This window comes from Loxodonta africana, chromosome 1 (genome assembly GCF_030014295.1).
Source record: "Loxodonta africana isolate mLoxAfr1 chromosome 1, mLoxAfr1.hap2, whole genome shotgun sequence".
In the NCBI taxonomy this organism is placed as follows: Eukaryota; Metazoa; Chordata; class Mammalia; order Proboscidea; family Elephantidae; genus Loxodonta; species Loxodonta africana.
In genome coordinates this window covers 78,271,561-78,298,763 of record NC_087342.1, presented here as the reverse complement: position 1 = coordinate 78,298,763, position 27,203 = coordinate 78,271,561, and the positions used below count along the sequence as shown (strand labels likewise).

At 39.1% G+C, this 27,203-nt stretch overlaps 2 non-coding genes across 2 annotated transcripts; both read left to right on the top strand.

Annotated features, from left to right (window-relative positions):
* Positions 1-2,869: 2,869 nt before the first annotated feature.
* On the top strand, positions 2,870-2,943 carry TRNAT-UGU (transfer RNA threonine (anticodon UGU)). The gene has a single exon. It is a non-coding gene; the product is annotated as a tRNA-Thr (tRNA).
* Positions 2,944-16,699: 13,756 nt separating this feature from the next.
* On the top strand, positions 16,700-16,772 carry TRNAR-UCG (transfer RNA arginine (anticodon UCG)). The gene has a single exon. It is a non-coding gene; the product is annotated as a tRNA-Arg (tRNA).
* Positions 16,773-27,203: the final 10,431 nt, after the last annotated feature.

The window sequence follows — 27,203 nt, the reverse complement described above, 5'->3', positions numbered from 1 at the left end:
CAGGATTGGAGGCAGGGCTCAACTTACAAGACTAGGTTGTATCTTGAGTCAATCTCTTTTGAGATATAAAAGAAAGAATCAAGCAGAGAGGAGAGAGACCTCATGCCACCAAAAAAGAAGCACCAGGAGCAGAGCATGACCTTTGGACCTGGGGTCCCTGCGCTGAGAAGCTCCATACCAGGGGAAGACTGATGACAAGGACTTTCCCCTAGAACCAACAGAAAGAGAAAGATTTCCCCAGGAGCTGGTGCCCTGAATTTGGACTTCTAGCCCCCTCTCTGTGAAAGAATAAATTTCTGTTTGTTAAAGCCATCCACTTGTGATATTTCTGCTATAGCAGCACTAGATAACTAAGATGGATACATTTACAACAATGACAAAAAAAAGAGCAGCTGCTGAAGCTGATTATGTACACCAGAAACCTCATGGGGTTTTGTTTCTTGGTTTGGGTGTTTAGGGACATGGTTTCATGGGACATCCCAGTTAATTGGCCTAGTAATACGTTTAGTGTCTCTGTTCTACCTCCTAGCTTGATGCATAGTACATGGGATCTTAAAAGCTTGCAAATGGCCGTCTAAGGAAAAACAATTGGTCTCTATTCGTCTGGAACAACAGAGGAAAAAGGAGAGTCAGGAAGAGGAGGAGGATATGGAATGTGTGGCTAATTGTCTCCATGAACAATTGCCTCATTTGCCATGAGACCAGAACTGGATGGTGCCTGGCTACCATTACTGAACATTTTGATCAAAGATTCCATAGACGAATCCTAATCAAAAGGGGGAAAATGCAGAACAGAATTTTAAATTCTCATGGACTCCAGACTTCCTGGAGCCACGAAGTTTGGATGAACCCCTGAAACTATTATAGTCTGAACCTATGAATGCCAGTAAATTTCTATTAGTCCTTAAACTAGCCCAAGCCAGTTTTGGCCCACCCTGCATGTGCAGAAGGGCCAGCTGTGATCCCTAATTGAGCTCAGTGGAGGACACAGCAACAGGAGGAAAATATCAGAAGGAAAATCATCACCCAGACCCTATTCCTAAGCAAGAGGTCCAACAAGAACCACATCACCTCCTGTTTCCCGGCAGCCTTCTAGAATTTTCCCTCCCTAAAAAAAAAAAAAAATTTTTTTTTTTTTTTTTTTAGTACACCTGCTCAGCCACCATCTTGCTGCCCAAATCACATATAAGCTCTGCTTCGCTGTAGTTTGGGGAGCCGGATCTGAGGAACTTCCTCCTGGCTCCCAGCTCTGCTCATTGCAGTAAAGTTACTTTCTCTTTCTCAAATGCCAGTGTCCAGATAACTGGCAAGTCTGAGCACGCTGGACAAGAGTGACACTATTGCCCTGAGATCATCTTTAAACCTTAAACCAAAAATATCCTCAAAGCCTTCTTTAAACCGAACAATGGTTTAGCTTAACTAGTAAAAAATGTCTGCCTTAAGCATTATGCCCTTTAAGAACCATCTATATGGGATCAAATTGACAATAGCAGCTGGAAAAATTGGACTGGAACCTTAGGGAGGCAGTGCATTTATGTTGATGGGAGAGGAACAACTCAGAAGAGGAGGGTGAGAATGGTTGCACAACTCAAGGAATGTAATCAATGTCACTGAATGGTACATGTAAAAACTGTTGAATTGGTGTATGTTTTGCTATGTATATTCTCAACAACAACAAAATAAATGAAATTATGTATATAGGAAAAAAGAGTGATCACTGAGAGAACATTTTGGGGATGATGGAAATATTCTGTATCTTCATTTTCGTGGTGGTTACGTAGGAATAACCAAAAGTCTTTGAGCCATATAATTAAAATGGGTGCATCTTATTGTATGTAAATTATACCTCAATAAAGTTGACTTTAAAAACGAGTGACCTACAATTATGCACATTAACATAGATTACTTTTAAGAATATAATTTTGAAAGAAAAATCCAAGTTGCAGAAAAATATACGTTGTTCCATTTATTTTAAAAAGACTATGCAAATTTAGAAAAGTGTGAAGAACTGAACAACGTAAATTTGAGAAATTCTGGTAAAAACATAAAGAAACCACACACTGGATATTACGGTAAAGGTTTTTTTATTGTTGTTTTAAAGGTGCGTGTGTGTTTGGGGGAGACTTCTTCCTATGCCTAATTCTGAAAATACTGCCTTTTTACATGGTAACTGACTTGGGTAAGGTATCATCGCCTAATGACTGGGGTGATAAGGAGAGAGGATTTTTGAATGAAAATGATAAATTAGCGCTTAAATAATGAGCAGAGGTTTTCTAAAGTTTAAAGACGATTTAAAAATAATAATAATAAAGATTCTGCCATGGGCTGTGTTCAAGGATAAAGTTGGAAATTAAGGATAGGGTGAATGCGCCCCTCGGAGGTCAGCTCACGGGAATTCATACATTCCTGGCCTCAAATATTCCCTTCACAGGGGTTCAGAACTCAAAGGGCGGGATTCCTCCACAGGCCGCTGTGGCTATCCTGTCTCAGAATTCTATCCTTTCCCCACGACTCAGCCAATGTCAGGAGCTGCATGGTTCAGCGACCGGAGGGTCGTGAGGGCAGGAATCACATGGGACACTAGGAATGAAGCCACTGAGAGAAATGAGGACGTTGGTGGTCATTTTCTGATGGGTGAGAAAAAGGAGCACAGGTTGTAAGCATCTCAATGGTAAACTGTTTCTCAGTCTTCACGGTCCTTCCAAGTACGTACTACAATGATTGCTAAGAAGCTGAAATTGGACTCATGTTAAATAATTTTAATAGAATATTAAACAAAACAAAACACATACACACATTGATTGCAATAGCGATACCTTTGTTATTGGAAAGTAAATAAAAGGCACTTTTAGAAATCACCAACCGAGTTGGCTCCATGGCTTAGTTGGTTAAAGCGCCTGTCTTGTAAACAGGAGATCCTGGGTTCGAATCCCAGTGGGGCCTTACAGTGGTATTTTAGTGACCGTTTCTTTACTACTAAAAAGAAAAGAAAATGTCTCGGTGACAGGATCACAACATCCTTGCCCCTACCCCAATCCCCGGAAGAGACAGGATTCCAAGAGACAAGTTTAAATATCAGTAACTCGTTTCACCCCACTGAAAAAAGGGCGAATATCGTTTCCTGGGGAAATTAATCTATCCCAACCCACTTTGTGGCACCATTGTCACAGGAGGGGTCTTCAGGTGAACTCCGATTGCCCAGGGCGCGGGGATGGAGTGGGCATGAAACCTCTCCAAATTATAACCGTTTGCTTGCTGCAGCGACCAGGCGTTCGATTGTTGCTTCAAACTGCGGCTTAGGCTTAAGAACAAGTACTGTGACTATTTCTGAGGTTTTTCCGGAATTTTTTTTTTTTAAGAATTTACAACTCAACTATGGGTCAATGATTATTAAGAGAAGCAGAGTGTTTTGGAGACAATTCTAGCGCTTCCGTGTTGACAAGACAGTGCAGTCTGCCTAGGGCGTACGGACGCTTTTCCCTTTCCCTGGTCCCCATCTTCGAGGACACCCATACAGGGAATATTGTGCTTCAGTTGTGCCTGGTATAAGCGCGAAGTTCTCAGCCATGTTTGTTCAATGAATAAATAAAGATGGAATGAATGAATGGTGCCTCAGATTAGTGTTGTGTCCCCGTGTTTCTTATTCTCAGGGTCCACTTTGAAGAGTCTTGGTTCAGTAAAATATTTTCTACTGGGAATGACATCTCAAATTCTCGGTGGTTCCAGTCTGCTATTCTCAAAATAGCAGAGCTTTAAGAGTAAAATGGAGAAAAAGCAGAGCAGACCTTCCAGACCCTCGGAGATGATGCCTCCACCAATCGAAATGAAGAATGAAGCGACACGTGACACCGTCTCTCCTCGCTCCCCTTCCGCCGCCCCGCTGTCCTCCCTTCCTGCCCTTTTTTCTCTTGCTTAGTGGTGAGGAGTTGCCCCGCCCGGCAGGTGGTGGAGCAGGGTCTGACATTGACGAAAGCTTCTTTACTCCGTGTGGTTTTGGGTCTTTCTGAGGCACTTTACCATCTTAATCGTTGGAAAATAAAGAACCCTCAGCTATGATTTGCAGTAGCCTCCTTCCTGTTGGGTGGTTTTTAGTTTCTGCCTGAGCCTTTCCTCGGCCCCGACCTCGCATCGTTACCCTCACCACTTAGTCTAACTTTTAAATTGGCACTTTCTAAAAGGAAATTCACCGTTCTACCCTTACCTGCATCCTGATATAGAGCTTCCATCACTCTGCATCTCTAACCCTGTCCTCTTAAAAATCAAAACAAAACAAAAAAACCCAAACCCTTGCGACCTGGTAGGGCCGTGTGGAACTACCTCATAGGGCCTTCAGGGAGTGACTGGTGGACTCAAACTGCCAATCTTTTGGTTAACAGCCATAGCTCTTAACCACTGTGACACCAGGGCTCCCAGTGTTCTCTGAGCATACATAATTGACTCATAAGTGGAGTCCATTGGGAGAGACCCGCCATGAGTCTCAGGGAGCGGGAGTGAGGATAGGGTGAAAAGTAGTGGAATACCGGGAGCACTTCGAAACCTGAGGCCCACCACGCCCCTCTCCGACGAGGACTAGGAGCTCACTACTTTCCGCCATGTTCTCGGCTTCTCATTGGTTCCTACTCCTCAGAGACAGAATTCATACATTCCTAGCCTCAAATACTCCTTCCGCAGAGGTTCAGAGTGCAAAGGACGGGATAGCCCACTGTGGCTATACTGTACTTGTCTCCGAATCCCATTCTCTCCCGAGGACTCAGCCGACGTCAGGAGCTGCATGGCTCTCAGTTGCTGGAGCCACGTTTGTTCAATGAGTAAAGAAATGTGGAATGAATGAATGGTGCCTCAGATTAAGTTTGTGACCCCATGTTTCTTATCCTTGCATGAAAAACAACAAGCTGCAGAATAATTCCCCCAGTATGATTTCATTTCTGTACACTTAAAAACACAAAACTATATTGTTTGTGGATATAAGTACATTGATTAAAGCAGAAAACAGGGAAAAAAGGACACAAAAAAGGACGGTTACTATAGGATAGTAACTGCTTCTGGAGAGCGAGTGGGAATATAGGAATACCTGGATCTTAATGTCTTGTTTCTTAAAATTGAAATAGAATCTTTCTCCTGCTGTTATGAATTCCTGGTATAGTCCTTTCCAAGACTTTAATTTCTTTGATTTTTCTACCAGAAATATGGTTTCTGACCTGTACCAGGCAGGCATCTTTACACAAGTATGAGGAAAGATCTGAAACCTGTTGATGGTAAGACTCAATGACTCTCATTAATTTATTCCAGTAACTAACATTATCAGAATGGAGGAGAGTAGAATCTTCTGGTGGGAAATATAAGCAAATAGGATTACTGTAACTAATCCACAAGGTATGAAATAAAATTATAAATTTTGGTTTTATGAGAACAGGGAGAATTCTCTTACCCATGACACAAAAGGTCATCTTATTAAACACTAGAAACCTATGGGCTGTATCATCATTACCTGTTCTCATCAATTCAATTCTGACTCTTAGTGATCCTATAGGACAGAGTAGAACTGCCCAATATAATTTCCAAGGCTGTAATCTTTAAAGAAGCCAACTTCCACATCTTTCTCCCATGGAGTGGCTGGTTCAAGCCACCAACTTTTTGGGTGGCAGCCTAGCACTTAACTACTTCACTACCAGGGCTCCCTGTATAATCGTAACCCCCCAAAATCAAACCTGTTGCCTTGGAGTCAGTTCCACTCATAATGGCCCTATAGGACAGAGTAGAACTGCCCCATAGGGTGTCTAAGGAGCTGCTAGTGGATTGGAACTGCTGGTCTTTTGGTTAGCAGTCCAGCTCTTAACCACTGCACCACGAGGGCTCCTATATATATATAATCATAGACATATATAATTTTTTAATGCCTGTAGCTATGCTTTAAACTCTAACCTTTAAAAGTAACTTGTCTTGTTTCATGTCGTTGTATCTAAGTGATCAGGCTCACTGAAACACGAAATTTATTCTTTCAGAAAACAAAGATTAATGAGCGTGTCTTGTTTCCAAGACCCCAGAGGTCTTGCAACCATTGCTCACTGATCTTGTGACTGTCTTAGCAAGGTTTCTGTTTAAACTTTGATAATATTTGAACACATTCTGGAACTCTGGTGGTACAGTGGTTAAGAGCTTGGCTACTAACCAAAAGGTTGGCAGTTTGAATCCACCAGCTGCTATTCTGATGTAATCATCAACCAATCAAAATTTCTTTGTTCAAAGTTCTTGATAAAATTATATACGTAATGCTTTAAATTTTTTAATTAATCAGAGCATTGATTTACTCAGTAAATGATGTGCTGGCCAATTGCAAATTGCCTATTAAACATGCATAGCAAACTGTTAATGGTATTCTGATTGTTTGTTTTTGACAAATGTCTCGATTGATGCTCACCTTGAAGGGGCCAACATATTACAGACAATATGAATTTCCAGTGTACTGGAGTTCATCCTATAAAATGTTAAGTCACCACTGATGCCAACTGACAGGAGTATTTTTTTCCTACAGTTTAACCTTTTCTTTTTTTTTTTTTTAATTTCTCATTCAAAAATTTATACACGTATTGTTTCATGACATTGGTTACAATCCCCACAATGTGACAGCACACTCCCCCTTTCCACCCTGAGTTCCCTGTGTCTGTTTGACCAATTTCTGTCCCTTCTTGCCTTCTCATTCTGCTTTTGGACAGGAGCTGCCCATTTGGCCTGGTATACCTGATTGAAATAATAAGCACATTCCTCATGTGTATTGATTTCGGTTTTATAGTCCCATCTAATCTTTGTCTGAAAAGTGGGCTTCAGGAATGGTTTCAGTTCCAGGTTAACAGAGCGTCTGGGGTCATAGTTTTGGGGGTTCCTCCAGTCTCTGTCACACCATTAAGTCTGATCTTTTTACATGAATTTGAACTCTGTTCTACATTTTTCTCCTGCTCTGAACTGACAGAAGTATTTTAAACCTAAAGATAAAATCTGCTTAGAAATCTATCGTTGGTTATTACGACAACCCATGTGTTTGAATATAAGTATGTTTCTGTTGTTGTTGTTAGGTATGGTGGAGTCAGTGCCAACTCAAAGCAAACCCATGTACAACAGAATGAAACGCTGCCCAGTCCTGTGCCATCTTCACAATCACTGCTATGTTTGAGCCCATTGTCGCAGCCACTGTGTCAATCTATCTCACTGAGGGTCTTTCTATTTTTCACGGGCTCTCTACTCTACCAAGCATGATGTCCTTCTCTAGGTACTGGTCCCTCCTGATAACAAGTCCATCCAAAGTCTGTTTCTACTGATCCTGAAGTGGAATGTACATGAGTATAAGCATACTTCTATTGATCATGAAATGGGATATGGTCACCGAGTAATATACATATCAGTGAAACTTTTCCTTTTCTTTATGAGTTGATAAAATTCCACCACATTCTGAGCCCAACAAGCAGAGCATCCAGTGCATTACTTTTGAACTAATTAGGAAAATATGGATCATTCCAATCTTCTCTAGATATTTCTAGCACCAGCCCACTGTATCTGAGTGCCATGGTATGGATTAGAAGGTGAGGGAGCAAGACTTTGGTGTTATTAACTGGCTGTCTAGGTAGCACCCGAAAAGGTTTGGGTGTAAAAAACACCTTATTGGTCTTTAGAGACAAATTTAGGAGCTAGGCACTTTTCTTTCCCTACCAGTCCCTGGTGACTCCGTCTGCTGTCTGTACAGCTGCCTTTCTTAAGACAGGCACCTTAAGACACTTTTTTGGCCTGATCTTGGATAAAAGCAACCTGAAAAAAAAGATGTCAGATAACAGCACGGATGTCTAAGAATAAACATGACAGTCTTGGCTGAGTTGATAATGAGTTTATCCATACTTTTTATAGTAAAAATATAACATAACAAACCTCAGGATCTTCAGCTTCTCTGAAGATGAGGAATCCCTTACTATCTTAATTGTTTAGCTCTGTGGTTATAAATACAAAGAGAATGCTTCTTTGAAGTGAGAATGGCGAGACTTCAACTTGCTTACTTCAGACACGTCATCAGGAAAGATCAACCTCTAGAAAAGGACATTATGTTTGGTAAAGTAGAGGGTCAGTGAAAATGAGAGAAACCCTTGTTGAGACTGCTGACCTTTTGGTTAGCAGTCATAGCTCTTAACCGCTGCGCTACCAGGGTTTCCTGCATGTATAGAACAGCAGAAAACAATACTCAGTGACATCTTTATTTTGGGTCAACAGCTCTCTTCTATCTCTTATCCACAAACTTCTTTTATAAAATATCTTGTAATATACTTGACTTGTATATATTTTAATAATATACGCATAAAAAAGAAAATCCATTGTCATGGAGTCAACTCTGTCTCACAGGGACCCTATAGGACAGAGTAGAACTGCACCATAGGGTTTCCAAAGAGCAGCTGGTGAATTTGAGCTGCCAGCCTTTTGGTTAGCCAAACTCTTCACCACTTTGCCAATAAAATAATATTAAATAATAATAGATACTAACATGTAAGCTTTAAAATTTACCTTTTAAAATTTAATTAATCTTACCAAGCATGTTATAAGACTCTGTTTATACTACTTTGATTTTACCCTCAATTTGAATGTTATGAAGAACCAATGATTTACCTATAGACAAGAGTACATAAGAAAAAAATGTGTGGTGGCAAATATTTTTCTATCTTTGCACTATTCGTTTTTAATTTTTTGAAAAATATTTTTGTTCTTAATTGAAGATCACCTATTAAATATCTCAATTTATTATTAGCCTAATGTGCTAAAATAATATTAAAACATCACAATCCTAAATGGTATTAAAATCCTATAAAAAAGCGATACTCTAAAATTTTATTAATGTATTGTAAATGGATTAATTCTGTGAGTCCACATTATTTGTAACTTGCCTGAAATATAATTTAAGTAAGGGACATTCATCTGATCTGTAAGACAAGTGTAAGAATTGAGGAAGTTTCCACTTAAAACTTGTATGAACCAAAATATTGTTTGCATCGTATCACACATGGTGATAAAATCAGGGGAAGGAAATATAACTGCCCTTTAAACCAAAAAAAGAAAAATATTTAGTCCAAGTATTCACCAAGATAGAAGTAATAAGTGACTTGAAATTTTATAGACTCTCATATGGACCTTATAGAACAGAGTAGAACTGTGTCACAGGGTTTTCGAGGAGCAGCTAGTGAATTCAAACTGCCAACCTTTTGGTTAGCCAGCCGAACTCTTAGCCACTGAGCTATCAAGGCTCTGGTTTTTGTTTTTTTTAATTGCTATAATTATTTTAAAAGAACCGTTAAAACTTTTGAAACTTGGTTAAAAGACAAAGCAGAAGTTTCCTAAAGCTTGACGGAAACTGTTTGCATATCTTTTGTTTTTAGTCTTAGTAACCAAGACTCTTCCCACTACCTAAGACTCCATCATATTCTTTTCAACTCCCCCTCGACCCCGTGAGTGTGTGTGTGTGTGTGCGCGTGCGTGCGCCCGCGCGCGCAGGTGGAAGTTAATAATTTTGAGAAATAATTTTCGGTGGGAAAATTTCCCAGAATCCAATTTTGGTTAATATCATGCCACTATTTGAAACCTCTTTTTTCTAATGACAAAATTGTTTGTAATGTTTAGAAGGAAAGTGAAATTCATGGTTTTAAAATTGAATTTAAACTTATTTGAGCATCTCTGAGGGCACTGTGTTTACCCAGTTGTTGCGCTTTTTGGGCCAACAATTGTTTAGTAGTTTTTTAAAAAGTGCCTTTTAATGTAGTCCACTGGTAATGTTCAGTCATATCCTGTGCCTCATTTCCAGTCTTCAAGGTGGCTGTTATCCAATGAGATTTTAGCATTTTTTTCTAATCTCCCATGTCATGCTCTAATTTATTAATAAACATAGCAGAACAATGCCTCCACTGTTTGCATCAAGATCTGTGATTTTGGAGTATCACAAAAGACTCGCGTCAAGGGGAGTTTGTCTCAGTCTTTAAGATTTTCTTTAGAAGGTGTTTTGACTTAAGCTACTCTGGCAGTACTCAGGGGGAAGTTATATGAATTTCTTTTACCATGTACATGCAGAGTGATTTAGCATCTGTTAGACCAGTGACTGTTACTGGGGCCTCCTTGGGTCTATTTTGTAAGTACCATCTTGCATTTATACATAATTTAATAAGCTAAGCAGAACTACTATTCATTGTCAGAGTTGCTATACAACTGGTTGGCTGAGATTGTACATTTGACATACTGATGCAACCCTTCCCCTGAATGTTTGAGGGTCTTGAGACCAGGTAAATGTTCTACGTTATCTTACAATTCACTCTTGGATCAAAGCTTTAAAGTGTGAGTTTTCCTCCCCTCAGGAACTGTTCTGATGAGACATTAAGGGACAGATCCCTGAGAAATGGTACAGTTTGTTAATGTGGAAAAAAAAATTCCCACTGCCTTGTTTGCCACGGCTCAGAAACTGATAGATTTTTTTTTTTAAATAATTTTTATTGTGCTTTAAGTGAAAGTTTACAAATTAAGTCAGTCTCTCACACAAAACCATATACACCTTGCTACACACTCCCAGTTACTCTCCCCCTAATGAGACAGCCCACTCTCTCCCTCCACTCTCTCTTTTCCTGTCCTTTTCGCCAGCTTTTTTTTTTTTTCTAACTCCCTCCACCCTCTCATCTCCCCTCCAGGCAGGAGATGCCAACATAGTTTCAAGTGTCCACCTGATCCAAGAAGCTCACTCCTCACCAGCATCCCTCTCCAACTCATTGTCCAGTCCAATCCACGTCTGAAGAGTTGGCTTCGGGAATGGTTCCTGCCCTGGGGCAACAGAAGGTCTGGGGGCCATGACCACTGGGGTCCTTCCAGTCTCAGACCATTAAGTCTGGTCTTATGAGAACTTGGGGTCTGCATCCCACTGCTCTCCTGTTCCCTCAGGGGTTCTCTGTTGTGTTCCCTGTCAGGGCAGTCAGCGGTTGTGGCCGGGCACCATCTAGTTCTTCTGGTCTCAGGATGACGTAGTCACTGGTTCATGTGGCCAGTTCTGTCTCTTGGGCTCGTAATCACCTTGTGTCCTTGGTGTTCTTCATTCTCCTTTGATCCAGGTGGGTTGAGACCAATTGATGCATCTTAGATGGCTGCTTGCTAGTGTTTAAGACCCCAGACGCCACTCTTTAAAGTGGGATGCAGAATGTTTTCTTAATAGATTTTATTATGCCAGTTGACTTAGATGTCCCCTGAAACCCTGGTCTCCAGATCCCTGCCCCTGCTACGCTGGCCTTTGAAGCATTCAGTTTATTCAGGAAACTTCTTTGCTTTTGGTTTAGTCCAATTGTGCTGACCTCCCCTGTATTGTGTGCTGTCTTTCCCTTCACCTAAAGTAGTTCTTATCTACTATCTAATTAGTGAGTACCCTTCTCCCACCGTCCCCACCTCCCCGCCCATAACCACAAAAGAATGTTTTCTTCTCAGTTTAAACTACTTCTCAAGTTCTTGTAATAGTGGTCTTATACAATATTTGTCCTTTTGCAACTAATTTCACTCAGCATAATGCCTTCCAGGTTCCTCCATGTTATGAAGTGTTTCACAGATTCCTCACTGTTCTTTATCAATGCGTAGTATTCCATCGTGTGAATGTACCATTATTTATTTATCCATTCATCCGTTGATGGGCACCTTGGTTGCTTCCATCTTTTTGCTATTGTAAACAGTGCTGCAATAAACATGGATGTGCATATATCTGTTCGTGTAAAGGCTCCTATTTCTCTAGGATATATTCCAAGGAGTGGGATTGCTGGATCATATGGTAGTTCTATTTCTAACTTTTTAAGGAAGCGCCAAATTGATTTCCAAAGTGGTTGTACCATTTGACATTCCCACCAGCAGTGTAGAAGTGTTCCAATCTCTCCACAGCCTCTCCAACACTTATTATTTTGTGTTTTTTATAGGTTTTTTAGGATTAATGCCAGGATTGTTGTAGTGAGATGAAATCTCATGGTAGTTTTGATTTGCATTTCTCTAATAGCTAATGATCATGCACATTTCCTCATATATCTGTTAGCTACCTGAATGTCTTCTTTAGTGAAGTGTCTAGTCATATCTTTTGCCCATTTTTTAATAGGGTTATTTGTCTTTTTGCAGTTGAGTTTTTGCAGTATCATGTAGATTTTAGAGATCAGGCGCTGATCAGAAATGTCATAGCTAAAAACTTTTTCCCAGTCTGTAGGTAGTCTTTTTACTCCTTTGTTGAAGTCTTTGGATGAGCATAAGGGTTTGATTTTTAGGAGCTCCCAGTTATCTAGTTTTTCTTCTACATTCTTTATAATGTTTTCTATACTGTTTATGCCATGTATTAGGGCTCCTAACATCGTCCCTATTTTTTCTTCCATGATCTTTATCATTTTAGATTTTATATTTAGATCTTTGATCCATTTTGAGTTAGTTTTTTGTGCATGGAGTGAGGTATGGGTCTTGTTTCATTTTTGGGCAGATGGTTATCCAGTTATGCCAGCACCATTTGTTAAAAAGACTGTCTTTTCCCCACTTAACTGTTTTGGGGCCTTTGTCAAATATCACCTGCTCATATGTGGATGGCTTTATGTCTGGATTCTCAATTCTGTTCCATTGGTCCAAGCTCTTTTGACTACTGCAGTGGTATGATAGGTTCTAAAATCGGGTAAAGTAAGGCATCCCACTTTGTCTTCTTTTTCAGTAATGCCTTATTTATCGGGGGCCTCTGTCCCTTCTGTATGAAATTGGTGATTTGTTTCTCCATCTCATTAAAGAATGTCCTTGGGATTTGGATTGGAATTGCATTAAATGTATAGATCACTTTTGGTAGAATAGACATTTTTATAATGTTGTCTTCCTATCCATGAGCAAGGTATGTTCTTCCACTTATGTAAGTCTCTTTTGGTTTCTTGCAGAAGTGTACTGTAGTTTTCTTTGTATAAGTCTTTTACATCTCCGGTAAGATTTATTCCTAAGTATTTTATCTTCTTGGGGGGCTAGTGTAAATGGCATTGATTTGGTGATTTCCTCTTCGATGTTCTTTTTGTTGCTGTAGAGGAATCCAACTGATTTTTTTATGTTTATCTTGTATCCCAATACTCTGCTGAACTCTTCTATTAGTTTCAGTAGTTTTCTGGAGGATTCGTTAGGGTTTTCTGTGTATAAGATCATGTCATCTGCAAATAGAGATACTTCTACTTCTTCCTTGCCAGTCTAAAAAAAAAAAATGCCCTTTATTTCTTTATCTAGCCTAATTGCTCTGGCTAAGACTTCTAGCACAATGTTGAATAAGAGTGGTGATAAAGGACACCCTTCTCTGGTTCCCGATCTCAATGGGAATGTTTTCCGGCTCTCTCCATTTAGGGTGATGTTGGCTGTTGGCTTAGTATATATGCCCTTTATTATGTTGAGGAATTTTCCTTCTATTCCTGTTTTGCTGAGAGTTTTTATCATGAATGAGTGCTGAACTTTGTCAAATGCCTTTTCTGCAACAATTAATAAAATCATGTGATTCTTGTCTTTTGAGAAACTGATAGATTTTTGAGATTACCTTAAAAGATAGAGATAACTTTAAAAGAAAAACCACAGGAACAGTTACAGTTTTAGAGTTAAAATCAGATTTGAAGTCATTAACAAAAGGTAGTGGCTGTCTTTAGAAAGGCATCCGTAGAAATTAGCAGAAGGAGGGCAAGAAGAGTGTAGTTCCTAATTTTGGATGTTATCTTTAAGGGAATAAACTGAAGATATATATTGTCTGTTTGAGAATTTATACCAATCAAAAACGACAGCCTACTGATCTGAGGCCATTTTTGGTTCTAGGTCCTGTCTCAAATAGATTATTTGGTCCTATCAAAAAGCCCTGTGGTGGCCACTGTAAGTTCAAATCACCTCCAGTTCATTAGTTCCATTTTTCTAGATAGCTGCATGCTTTGTACGCAAATGCATAAATGTTTAAAATGTTACGACCCTCTTGAGTGACAGATTTGTTTTGAACTAAATGTTTTCATAGCAAGACAAATGACAAATTGCTTCAACCAGTTAACCTTGATTCTTAGAGGTGCTCTAATAAGCAGTCATGGGCCTTTGAGGGGCCCCAAAAGATCCCACTGGCTCCTCAGGATTACAATAACCCCTTAAAGATATAAGCAACCAATTTTATAATGGTAGCAAAAGCCAAATTTAAATAAAGACTTCATATATGTATGAAAACAATTCCTTGCAGGCAAAGCACAAAATAATTTCCTACAGCCAAAATAATTCTGCGAATGATTAGTAATTCACTCTAGTCTCTCTAGGGGCTTTTGTTATTTCATAGGATTGAGATTTAGACAGCTATTCATGGAATGAATACCTTGAACATTCACAGTATTCTCCAACATAAAACACTGGTCAGAAACCTGTGGAATCATAGTCAACTCCTCTTGCTGGGGGCCCCACGGATGTCAAACTACCTTTCCAGTATCTCTGCCTGGAGGGCGGTTGCTATTTCAACACCAACTGCAAGAATGTTCAGTTCTCCACCCTGAAGGTGTTTCTCCAAACTCTCATCTTTGGTGGCAAGATGTCTTAAAACCAAGCTGGACAAGCACCATTGAAAATGGCCGTTAATCACAGATCAATCTTAGCATCATTAGACATGATATAATTGGATATTATGTTTTTATTGATTCAATGAAATCTGTTCCACGTAATGTTTAACCACTGTGCCAATCTCAAATAGGACACTTGGTGGCCCAGCAGTTAAGAGCTTGCCTGCTAACCAAAAGGTAGGCATTTCAAATTTCCCAACTATTCCTCGGAAACCCTATGGGGCAGTTCTGCCCTGTCTTATAGGGTCGCTATTGATGGCAATGGGTTTGGTGGTTTTTTAATCTTAGACAATATTATTCTTTCTCAATTAAAATTTTCATATGAATTTACCTTATTTCCCAAACTCACCTCTTTGAGAGCTTTTTTTATTTCCCCGTAGTTAACTTCCATCTTACCTGCTCCCTCCCCTCATACACTACCCCACTCACTCCTGGTATTTCCCATAGGGCAGTACTCGGTAACTAAGACAGGAAGGATCTTGGTGAGTGGAAGAAGTTAGGAGGAAAGTGGGATGTACTCTATAACTAGCCAGACCTTCAGTGGGAATCCTTTAAGGGTTTTCTTCTTCATAGGCTGTTAGAAAGTTTAACACAGTAAAAAGTGGCAGAGCCAGAAAGTGATCTTCCCTCCCATTGATGTTACTAAAATTAGGAGTGAGAGAGTATATGTCTATAAATTAATTTTAACCAATCAATTTAGAAAAAACTGTAGCTGGTAATTCACAAATTTCAATTGATTCAACATATGTGATTTATATGTGTAATTGAACATTTTTTAAAAGGAGCAATCTCATTACTTAAAAGCAGCTCTTAACAGGGAACAGTCCTGTTGCTCACTTAAGTAGAATTGTAATCTCACAACAAGGTGCATTAGATTCTCTCACTTGACATGAGGAACCAAAGCAAGCTTGAGTAAAACCACACAACCAATAATTGACATACAGTCAGACTAGTGATTGTGAAGCACTCCAAACACTCCTTACTGGGCAACTGAAGACACATATTAATGCACAATAACAATGTACCAGAATATATTATCCAAACATTAAAGAAAATCAGTGTAATGTAATAGAAAATCCAGATATTAAACACAGTATTTGCAGGAATTTAGTACATGATATATCTGGCATCTCAAATCAGTGGAGAATGATGAATTATTCCATAAATGTCGCTTCCATCGTGTCTACCACACCCAGGGGGAGGGTGGACAACAGGTGGTGTTCACAGGGACCAGGCCTCAGCGTTCCTTCCTATCCAGTTGCTTCCTCTGCGGACACCGCTATTAGCAAGAGGTTAGCATCCGGTGAGATGGGGTGGTTTTGTCTAGGCAAACAGATTAGCTGGAAAGAAAACAACCACCACAAAGTGAATTAAACCCCCAAATGTCTAGCCTGAAGTCAGAAGCCTTCCATTTGAGCCACACATCATCACAACTTGCGGCTGCACTAGAGGAGAGACATTTTCTAATTGCTCACTAAGTGGCTGGTACATTCTTGGGCTTGTTACAAACGTCTCTCCGGAGAGTAGTCCTAGTGGTCTATTCTTCGTTGTTTCCAGGAGGTGGCAGGCTTAGGAAGACGCCCTCGATTGAATCCTCGTTGAAGCCATCGAGGCAGGAAGTGGACGCCGCGCTGAGAGGGTCTCAGGAGGAAGTCCCTTCTCGTCCATCTCACGATGATATTCATTTACTCCCAGGTGGTCTCCGTTCTCACTTTGTCTTCATTCTGAAGGCAAACTGAGCGTTTGTAGTCCTGATTACAGACGAACGTTGAATCCTTTTCTTTTTCTCTTTACGGCCTAATGCTACCCGCTGAGAGAGGTGCCGCAGCAAACGTGTAAAGTTTGTTCAGAAAGGAAATCTGGTGTCAAGGGCAGGAGTTTGGAGAAAATCGGAATTCTTATTTGTCGTCAGCCTGTCACTCTGTGACATTGGAGGAGTTACTTAGCTTTTGTGAGTATTAACGGCACCATCTCTGAAGTGAAGTTAATAGTGACTATCATGTAATTTTATTCAGATTGCACCGAATAATACAGTCGAATAGCTCAGACTCTCAACAATTGTCTACAGTTTTTCCCCACCTTACTATTCGTAAGACCACGTGGCCTAATGGATAAGGCGTCTGACTTCGGATCAGAAGATTGAGGGTTCGAATCCCTTCGTGGTTGGACTTCTGTTTTTTTCACTGCCTCGCTCTGCCCCAAATCAGTATCCCCGAGTTATAACCTCCGAGCGCTTTCTGAAAGGGAACCTGAAGTCTCTGCAGCCGTCCCAGCGGGAAACAGGATGATGCGTCAAAGGGATCCCCTCCCCCCCTCCCCGGGATCTGACTGACCCAAAAGAGGAGCAGTCGGCGCTTGCACCAAACACCGGCTTGTACTTAAGGACGAAGCTCACGCCAGGTAAGCCCACAGGTGTGCACGGTTTCTTGGACTTTGCCGACTCTCAGAGGGCTGAGTGCCTGGGAGAGGCAGGGCACAAAAGTTCAGAAGTTCTATTCTGGTCTGGCAGCGCAAGAACATTTTGTTGATTTTAGCCTGTGACGACCCTCACTTTTCCTTTTGTCCACAGTAGACGCTGGGAGAAATTAAACATTTGTCCCGCTGACACACACACAAAATGTCTGCATCGGGAGTTTTTTTTTTTTTTTTTTTAAGTCAATTTAAACGTCGCCCCCTTTCGAAAGGAAAACTTCCCACACTTTAGAGGAGCTAGAGAATCGACTCGACGGCAACGAGTTTGGTTTGGTTTTTTTTTTTTTTTCAGAGAAACACAATGTTATAAAATCTGATCCTGAGTCAGGTGGTTGCAGACAGGGACACTGTGCGGCCTTTCTCGTAGCCTCTGCAACAAGCACTGCCCGGGTTCTCCTGCTCGTTGCGCGGTGAATTAATTGCAGTATTAGCTATATCTGAGGAACCAAGGTTTAAACTGAGACCTGAACCCATGTGAAAAAACGAGCAAGGTAAGGAACAAAAGACGACAGAGCCTGGTTAAATACATTTGAATATTTAGATGATATGAAAAAACTACTAGAACAATGTAATTTATTAGACTCATGAAAGAACAGCAAGTATGAATAGTCTCAAACTATTCGACAAATTGAATTAGTTGTCAAAAATGTTCCTACTGAGAAAATTCCGTGCCCTGTCGTTTAGTCACTTATCGGCAATTTCTTCAAAACATTCAAAGAAGAAATAAATCTAATCAGTCACAAACTCTTCCACAGTATAGAAAAAGGGAAATACCCGCAATTACTCTTGCAGAACGGCTTAAGAAGATTTTTTTTTTCCCGCATAATATACCTTTCAAACAGCTTTGTTGTTGTTAGGTGCTGTTGAGTGAAATATTGAAAACATTGTTTTTGAGACTGGTAACAAGTCAGGGGAATCATCTTTCACCATTTCTATTCAATACTACAAACCCCTGTGTGCCTCATTCATTGCCTTTTCAGTCATAAGAAGAAAAGAAATAAAAGGTATAATGGTTGGAAAGGAAGAAGCAAAAGCACCATTATCCTCAGATAATATAATTGTGTGCAAAAATAAACTATTGGATTATGATAGACCTATTATCTAACAGATTTGCAATCAACTAGATTGCAATATATTGGACCTAAATGAATGAAGATAAACCAATATCGGATAAGTTACATACAATAAGAAAAGAAGGGAATTGGAGAATAAGTTCTTCATTATTTTTCCACATGAATGGACCCTTTTTTATTTTGTTTTACTCTGCATAAGGCCTAGAATTTGATAGGAAAATAAACTTCATATATTAAACAATTTTCTTTTTTTAATTTTTATTAATCACTGAGAAGCTTCAGTCAGAGGTTCTGACAAACGTGATACAATCCAAAACCAAAGTAGAGAAAATGGTTTTTTTCAAACGTTTTTTGGCAGCCGTGTAAATGGAAAATGATTTACTTTTAGGCTTATGCATATATTTATGATAGCTCATGGAAATCAAGGGACCACAAAATCAGGAAAAATCCTTGGGGTTGAAGGATAGACCTCAATATGGCAGATGAATTTGTAATATTCATGCACTTAAAAGAAACTTTGGAAATGATTGAGTCCAAACTTCCACCAAGGTCAAGAAACTCTTTTACAAATTATAGAAGTTGTTGTGCAGTCTCTACCTATATACTCCTGCTAACCTATTATCTCAGAACTAGCCCAATATCTTTTTAAATGGAAGAAAAAGAAAGGAAAGTGCAAAAAGAAGAAAATTGTTTGGGGAGTCTTTAGGGCACTGAGAAGAGAAGCTGGTAGGAATAGGAAAGGTTTTGAACAGGAACAGACACAAACAAGCACACACAGACCACATTCCAGAATGTCAAATAACTATAAGGTCAGTTTTTAAAGAGAAAGCTTTAGAGCTGAGGGTAGGTCAGAATATCACAGAATCCAATGGCTCTCAGATTGAAATTTCAGTGTAAATCACGTTTATCACACAGTAAACACTAGACTCTAGACTGTGGGTCAGAATCAACTTGATGGCAGTGTGTCTAGGTTTGGTTAAACACTAGACTGAGGTGACAATTTAGTAAGAAATCCTCTTAACCCCTAGGAAGCTCCAGGGCTCAATAGAGGTTGTAGAGAAGGGCCATAAAGTACTCTGGAAGAGGAAAGGCAAAACTTTATTCACTCAGGCCCATCCTGGATTAAATTGGAGCCTCTATTTATTAGCTAATCGGAAATCTCCAGCGTTAGTTATAAAGAAAAATATATTCATAACCTTGAGGCAGGGAAGAACTTTTAAACAAGCACAACATGGCAACAATAAAGATTGATATATTTGGCAGCATGAGTATATATATATATATATATATATATATATACACAAAGAACTCCTACAATTCGATGATAAAAAGACAAGTGGGTAGAACAGTTGAACAGGTATTCACAAAAAAGGAAATCCAGTTGGCAAATGATATTACTTTATTAGTAATCAGAGAAATACAAAAAATTACAGTGAAGTACTGTTATATACCAACCAGAAAGGCACAAATTAAAATTTTTGACAGTACCAATAGCTTATTAGAATACAAACCAACAAGAAGTCTCATACACAACTGAGGAGAATGTTAGTCAATACAACTTTTTAAAATAGTTTAGAATTATCTATTAAAATTGAACATATGCATATGCTATGATCCAGCAATTAGTTCCTAGATTTACTCCCCACAGAAGGCCATTAACAAGAATATGCATAGTGTTATCGTTTATAATTTTTTAAGCAGAAAAGATATCCAGCAATAAATGAGGGTCAATAATTAGATGGATAAATATAATGAGGCATATTTTACAATGGGATGTTACATAGCAGTTCAAATGGATGAATTATGTCTGCTCACAACATGAATGAATTGTTCAAAGGTAATGAGTGAAAGAAGCTATAACACCTACTGTATGATTCTATTTACATAAAGTTAAAAATAGGCAAATTTATTTTTATTCTGTAGAGATACATGTATGGATAATAAAACTAAGCAAAAAATAAAGCAGCCCTTTTTTTAAAAAATAACTTTGATGTTTTTCTTTTTATAAAATTTTATTTTGTTGTTGTTATTGTTGAGAATATACACAGCAAAACATGGACCAATTCAACAGTTTATGATTCAGTGACATTGATTACGTTCTTTGGGTTATACAACCATTCACACCTTCCTTTTCTGAGTTGTTCCTCTCTTATTAACGTAAACTCACTGCCCTCTAAGGTTCCTATCTAATCTTTCAATTTCCTATTGTCTATTGGTCCCATACAGACAGTTCTTAAAAGAGCACAAGCTCAAGGCAGACATTTTTTACTAGTTAAGCTAAACTATTGTTTGGTTTAAAGAAGACTTCAGGGGATATTTTTGTTTTAAGGTTTAAAGATTATCTCAGGGCAATAGTTTCAGGGATTCATCCACCCTCTATGGCTCCTGAAAAGCTGGAGCCTATGAGAATTTTAAATTCTGTTCCCCATTTCCCCCCTTTTGATCAGGATTCTTCTATAGAATCTTTGATCAAAATGTTCTGTAATGGTAGCTGGACACCATCCACTTCTGGCCTCATGGCAAAGGAGGCAGTTATTTGAGGAGGCAATTAGTCACACATTCCATTTCCTTCTTCTATACCTGACTGTCCTTCTCCCTCTCATGCTCTAGGTGAATAGAGACCAATTGTTGTGCCTTGGATGGCTGCTCGCAAGCCTTTAAGGTCCCAGGAACTATGCAATGAACTAGGAGGTAGAACAGAAGCACTAAACACGTTATTAGGTGAATTAACTGGGCTAGCCCATGAAACCATGACCCTAAGCCTCCAAACCAAGGAACCAAATCCCATGAGGTGTTTGTACGTAAGCAGCCTCAGCATTTTTTTGGGGGGGGGGTCATTGTTATAAATACATCTATCACACAATTTTTGCCAGCACAGCTTTCTACAGGTGTACAACTTATTGATAGCACTTAAAATAATTGGCTGTGCAACCCTACCCTTAATGCCATTTTTCCATCACTGTAAACTAAAACTCAGTACTCTATAAGCAATAATCCCTCCCCCAAGTCCCACACCTTGTAACCACTAATAAACTTTGGTCTTTATACAGATTTAACTTGTCTTGTCTTTTTATACAGGAAGAGGTCATGCAATATTTTTCCTTTTGTGATTGGCTTATTTCACTCAGCATAATGTCTTCAAGCTCCATCCATATTGTAGCATGTATCAAGACTTCCTTTCTCCTACTGGCTGAGCAGTAATGCATTGTATGTATGTACCACATTTTGTTTATCCATTCATCTTTCAATGGGAATTTGGGTTATTTCCACCTTTTGTCTATTGTGTACAGTGCTGCAATGAACGTTGGTGTACAAGTCTCTGTTACTTTCAAGTCTTTTGGGTTTATACCAAATATCTGCCTCAAGATAAACCATTTTTACTAGTTAAGCTAAACTATTGTTTGGTTTAAAGAAGACTTCAGGGGATATTTTTGGTTTAAGGTTTAAAGATGATCTCAGAGCAATAGTTTTAGGGGTTCATTCACACTCCGTGGTTCCAGAAAGCCTAGAGTCCGTGAGAATTTGAAATTCTGTTCTGGATTTTCCCTTTTTGATCAGGATTCTTCTATAGAATCTTTGATCAAAATGTTCAGTAATGGTAACTGGGTGCGATCCACTTCTGGTCTCATGGTAAAGGGGGATGGCAAAGTCTTTTGACGAACTAATGTTTTTCATTTTTTGAGGTCCCATTTATTTATTTTGTCTTTTGATGCCTGTTTACATCTTGATTTTAGCTCAGTGATATGCATTTTGGACTCTGATCTCCACAACAGTAAAATAACAAATTTGTGATGCTTTATGTCACTAAGATTGTGGTAAGTTGTTACAGCAGCAAGGAAAATAATGCAAGGACATTCCTGAAAATCTAATACCCAACTTAAAAGAACCCCACTGCTAAGAATAGATAAAATCCAGGAAAAATACCAAAAAGGTCACTAATTTTTAAAATACTTATAATTGAAGAATTTGAATTTCCAATTTGCACTGAGGAAACACTATGTGACCAGCATGGAGAATGAAAATTAAAATGCACTCCTAGGCATATGATCCCAATTTTCTGACCCTATAGGATTCTGACTCATAGTGACCCTGTAATAAATACTGAAAATTTTGAAACACCAGGGGTGAAGTGAAGATTTTAAAAGCTTCTAGGTTTAGGCGTGGGGAGAGAGGAAACACATCATATGGAAAGTATTGGAAAATAGAGTAGCATTAGACTTTGTAATAGAAATATGATGAGCTAGAGGATAATAGGATGATTCCTTCATTATAGACAATATCTATTGGTTTTTTTTTTTTACTGTGGGAGATGAAGAGGCACTCCTTCCTCTCTTTTTTTAAACAGCATTATTGAGGTGAAATTTGCATACCGTGCAATTCAGCTATTTTAATTTTACAAATCAATGGTTTTTAATATACTCACAGGTATGTGCAACCATCACCACAGTCAATTTTAGAACATTTTCATCACCTCAAAAAGAAACCCCGTACCCTTCTATCCCCCCATCTGCTCCAACCCTAAGCAACTACTAATCAACTTTCTGTCTCTATAGATTTGCCTACTCCATAGATTTGACATAAGTGGAATCATACAATATTTATTCTTTTGTGTCTGGCTTATTTCACTCAGCATAATGTTTTCAAGGTTCATTCATGATGTAGCATATATCAGTACTTCATTTCTTGTTATGGCCAAATAATATTCCATCATATAAATGTACCATATTTTGTTTATCCATTCACCTGTTGATGGACTTTTGCTTTGTTTCCACCTTTTGGCAATTATGAATAACGTTGTAAACATTTGTGTACAAATTTTTGAGTGGACATATGTTTTTATTTCTCTTGGCTAAATACCTATGAGTGGAATTGCTGGGCCAATGGTAACTATATGCTTAATCATTTGAACAACTGCCAGACAATTTTCCAAAATATCTGTACCATTTTACATCCCCACCAAAAGTGTGTCATGCTTCAGATTTCTCCATATTCTCATCAACACTTGTTATTATCTGAATTTTTTATTCTAGCTGTCCTAGTAGGTGTGGAGTGGATTTCCTTGTGGTTTTGATTTGCATTTCCCTTACGACATATGCATATTGGCCATTTGTATATCTTCTCTGGAGAAACATCTATTCAAATCCTTTGCCAATTTTTTAATTGGGTTGTTTGTCTTTTTGTTATTGAGTTTAGGAATTATTTATATGTTCTGGATACATATCCCTTATCAAATATATGATGCTACAGTCTTCCGGCTGGAGTCTTCAGGTCACGGCAGGAGCAGAGGAGCCCAATGCTGTGACAACAAGAGGCTCCCCCCAAATAATAAACTGCTAACTAATTTCAAATTCTTACTATGCTAAAAGCTTATATTAGTCATCTACAGCTGTTGTAAAAAACCTCACCCAAATTTACTGGCTTAAAACAGCAACTGTTTTTCTTGTTTGCAATTCTTCAGTTCAACAATTTGGGCTGCACTAAGCTGCACAATTCTTGTGTCCAAGGTTACTCATGTAATTGCAGTCTTGGAGATTGGAGCTTGACTGGGACTGGATGCTCCAAGATGATCCCACTTACATATCTGGGTGTCAGCTGGAATGGCTGGGATGACTGCGATGGCTGGCATAGCAGTGACTACTTTCTCTCCATGCATTTTCCATCCATAGCGACAGGGCCGCTATGCAGTGGAATTGACTTGCTGGCAATGAGTTTAGGTTTGGGTTTAGGACATATAAAGGGTTTCTATACATAGTTGTCTCAGGGGTCCAAGATGGCAAAGGGGGGAAAGTCGCGAGGCTTCTAGAAGCCTTAACCGAGAACTCTCACGACATCACTTCCACAGCACTATTTCCACAGCATTCTATTGATCAAAGCAATTCACACTTTCAACTCACATTCAAGGGGGAGGGAAATAGGCTCCATCTCTTGATGGGAGAAGCTGCTAGATTACATTGCAACTGACACATACCTGAATGGGAAGAATTTATGGCCATTAATCAAACTATCACTTATTGTCTCATTTAACACTAAAAACAATACTATGGCTAGCCCCTACTGGTATGCCTATTGTGTGTCTTGGTAAGTAAATTATCCACTCAATTCTTTTACAAATAGATTGAATAAGTATGGTGAAAGGATAAAACGCTGACACACACCTTTCCTGATTTTAAACCATGCAGTATCCCCTTGTTCTGTTTGAAGACAACTGCCTCTTGATCTATGTACAGGTTCCTCATGAGCACAATTAAGTGTTCTGGAATTTCCATTCTTCACAATGTTACCCATCATTTGTTAGGACCCACCCAGTCAAATGCCTTTGCATAGTCAATAAAATATAGTAAACATCTTTTTGGTATTCTCTGCATTCAGCCAAGGTCCATCTGACATGAGCAATAATATCCCTCATTTCACATTCTCTTCTGAATCTGGCTTGACTGTCTGGCAGTTCCCTGTGAAGGTACTGCTGCAATTATTTTTTAGTTACTTTCAGCATAATTTTACTTGCATGTGATACTAATGATATTGTTCAATAATTTCCACACTCCATAAGATCACCTTTCTTTGGAATAGGCACGTATATGGATCTCTTCTAGTCGGTTGGCCAAGTAGCTGTCTTCCAAATTTCTTGGCATAGACTAGTGAGCACTTCCAGCGTTGTCTCGTTTGCTGAAGTATCTCAGTTGGTACTCCGTCAATTCCTGGAGCTTTGTTTTTCACCTTCAGTGCAGCTTGGACCTCTTCCTTCAGTACCATCAGTTCTTGGTCTGATCGTATGCTGCCTCCTGCAATGAACATCAACCTGTTTTTTTCTTGTTGTACAGTGACTCTGTGTATTCCTTCCATCTTCTTTTGATGCTTCCTGCGTCATTCAATTCTTTTTTTTTTTTTTTTTTTTTTGCCCCTAGAATCCTTCAATATTGCAACTTGAGGCTTAAATTTTTTCTTCAGTTCTTTCAGCTTGAGAAATGCCGAGCATGGCCTTCCCTTTTGTTTTTCTAATGGTAGGTCTTTGGACATTTCATAATAATCCTTTACTTTGTCTTTTTGAGCTGCCCTTTGAAATCTTCTATTCAGCTCTCTTATTTCCTCATTTCTTCTGTTTAGCTATTCTACATTTCAGAGTCTCTTCTGACATTCATTTTGGTCTTTTCTGTCTTTTTAAAGGCCTTTTGCTTTCTTCATGTGTGACGTCCTTATTGTCATCCCATAACTCATCTGCCCTTTGGTCATTAGTGTTCAATGCATCAAATCTGTTCTTTAGATGATCTTTAAATTCAAGTGGGGTATACTCAAGGTCATACTTTGGCTCTCACGGACATGTTCTAATATTCTTCTGCTTCAATTTGAACTTGCATATGAGCAATTAAAGGTCTGTTCCCCAGTTGGCCCTTGGCCTTGTTCAGACTGATGGTATTGAGCTTCTCAATTATCTCTTACACAGATGTGGTCAATTTGATTCCTGTGTATTCCATCTGGGGAGATCCATGAGTATAGTCGCTGTTTATGTTGTTGAAAAAAGGTATTTGCAATGAAGAAGTCATTGGTCTTGCAAAATTCTATCATGCAATCTCCAGAGTCATTTCTATCACCAAGGCCATATTTTCCAACTGCTGATCCTTCCTCTTTGTTTTCAACTTTCTTATTCCAATCACCAGTAATTATTGATGCACCTTGATCGCATGTTTGATCAATTTCAGACTGCAGAAGTTGGTAAAAATCTTCTATCTCTGCGTCGTTGAAATTAGTGGTTGGTTCATAAATTTTAATAATAGTCATATTAACTGGTCTTCCTTGTAGGTGTATGGATATTATCCTATCACTGACAGTGTTGTATTTCAGGATAGACCTTGAAATGTTCTTTTTGACTTACTCAATCTGTATGCTGAGCAAGTAATCCGAGAAGCTGGACTATATGAAGAACTCAGCTTCAGAACTAGAGGAAGACTGATTAACAACCTGCAATACGGAGATGACACAACCTTGCTCAATGCTGAAAGTGAAGAGGACTCTAAGCACTTGCTGATGAAAATCAAAGACTACAGCCTTCAGTTTGGATTACACCTCAACATAAAGAAAATGAAAATCCGCACAACTGGACCAATAAGCAACATCATGATAAACAGAGAGGATATCAAAGTTGCCAAGAAATTCTTTTTACTTGGATCCACGATCAATGCCCATACTTGGATCCACAATCAATGTCCATGGAAGCAGCAGTCAAGAAATCAAACGACTGCTTTGGGCAAATTAGATGCGAAAGATTTCTTTAAAAGCCTTAAAAGTCAAAGATGTCACCTTTATGATTAAAGTGTGCGAGACCCAAAAAAAAAAAAAAAGTGTGCGAGACCCAAGCCATGGTATTTTCAATTGCCTCATACACATGCGAAAGGTAGACAATGAATAAAGAAGATGGAAGAAGTATTGATGCATTTTATTTATGGTCTTGGTGAAGATTACTGAATTTACCATGCACTGCCAGAAGAATAAACAAACCTATCCTGGAAGAAGCACAACTAGAATGCTCCTTAGAAGTGAGGATGGCAAGCCTTAGTCTCACATACTTTGGTCATGTTATCAGGAGGGATCAGTCCCTGGAGAAGGACATCATGCTTGATAGAGTGTCAGTGAAAAAGAGGAAGACCCTCAATGAGATGGACTGACAAAGTGGCTGCAACAACGGGCTCACATATAGCAAGAATTTTGAGGATGTTGCAGGACTGGCAATGTTTCATTCTGTTGTACATACGGTTGCTATGAATCAGAACCATCTCAAAGCACCTAACAACAACATCACTTCTTTACCAAATGTTAATCAGTCCTGGTTAATCCAAGTGAGCATTGCTCAGAGTTGCTCCAGGGAGAATGTAAACACTCCAAATTGTACTGTTAGTAGTGGTAGTTGTTGTTAGTTACTGTGGGGTTGATTCCAACTCATGGAGACCCCATGTGTGCAGAGGAGAACTGACCTCCATAGAGTTTTCAAGGCCGTGACCTTTTGGAAGCAGATGCCAAGCCTATCTTCCCAGGCTCCTCTGGGTGGGCTCCAACCACC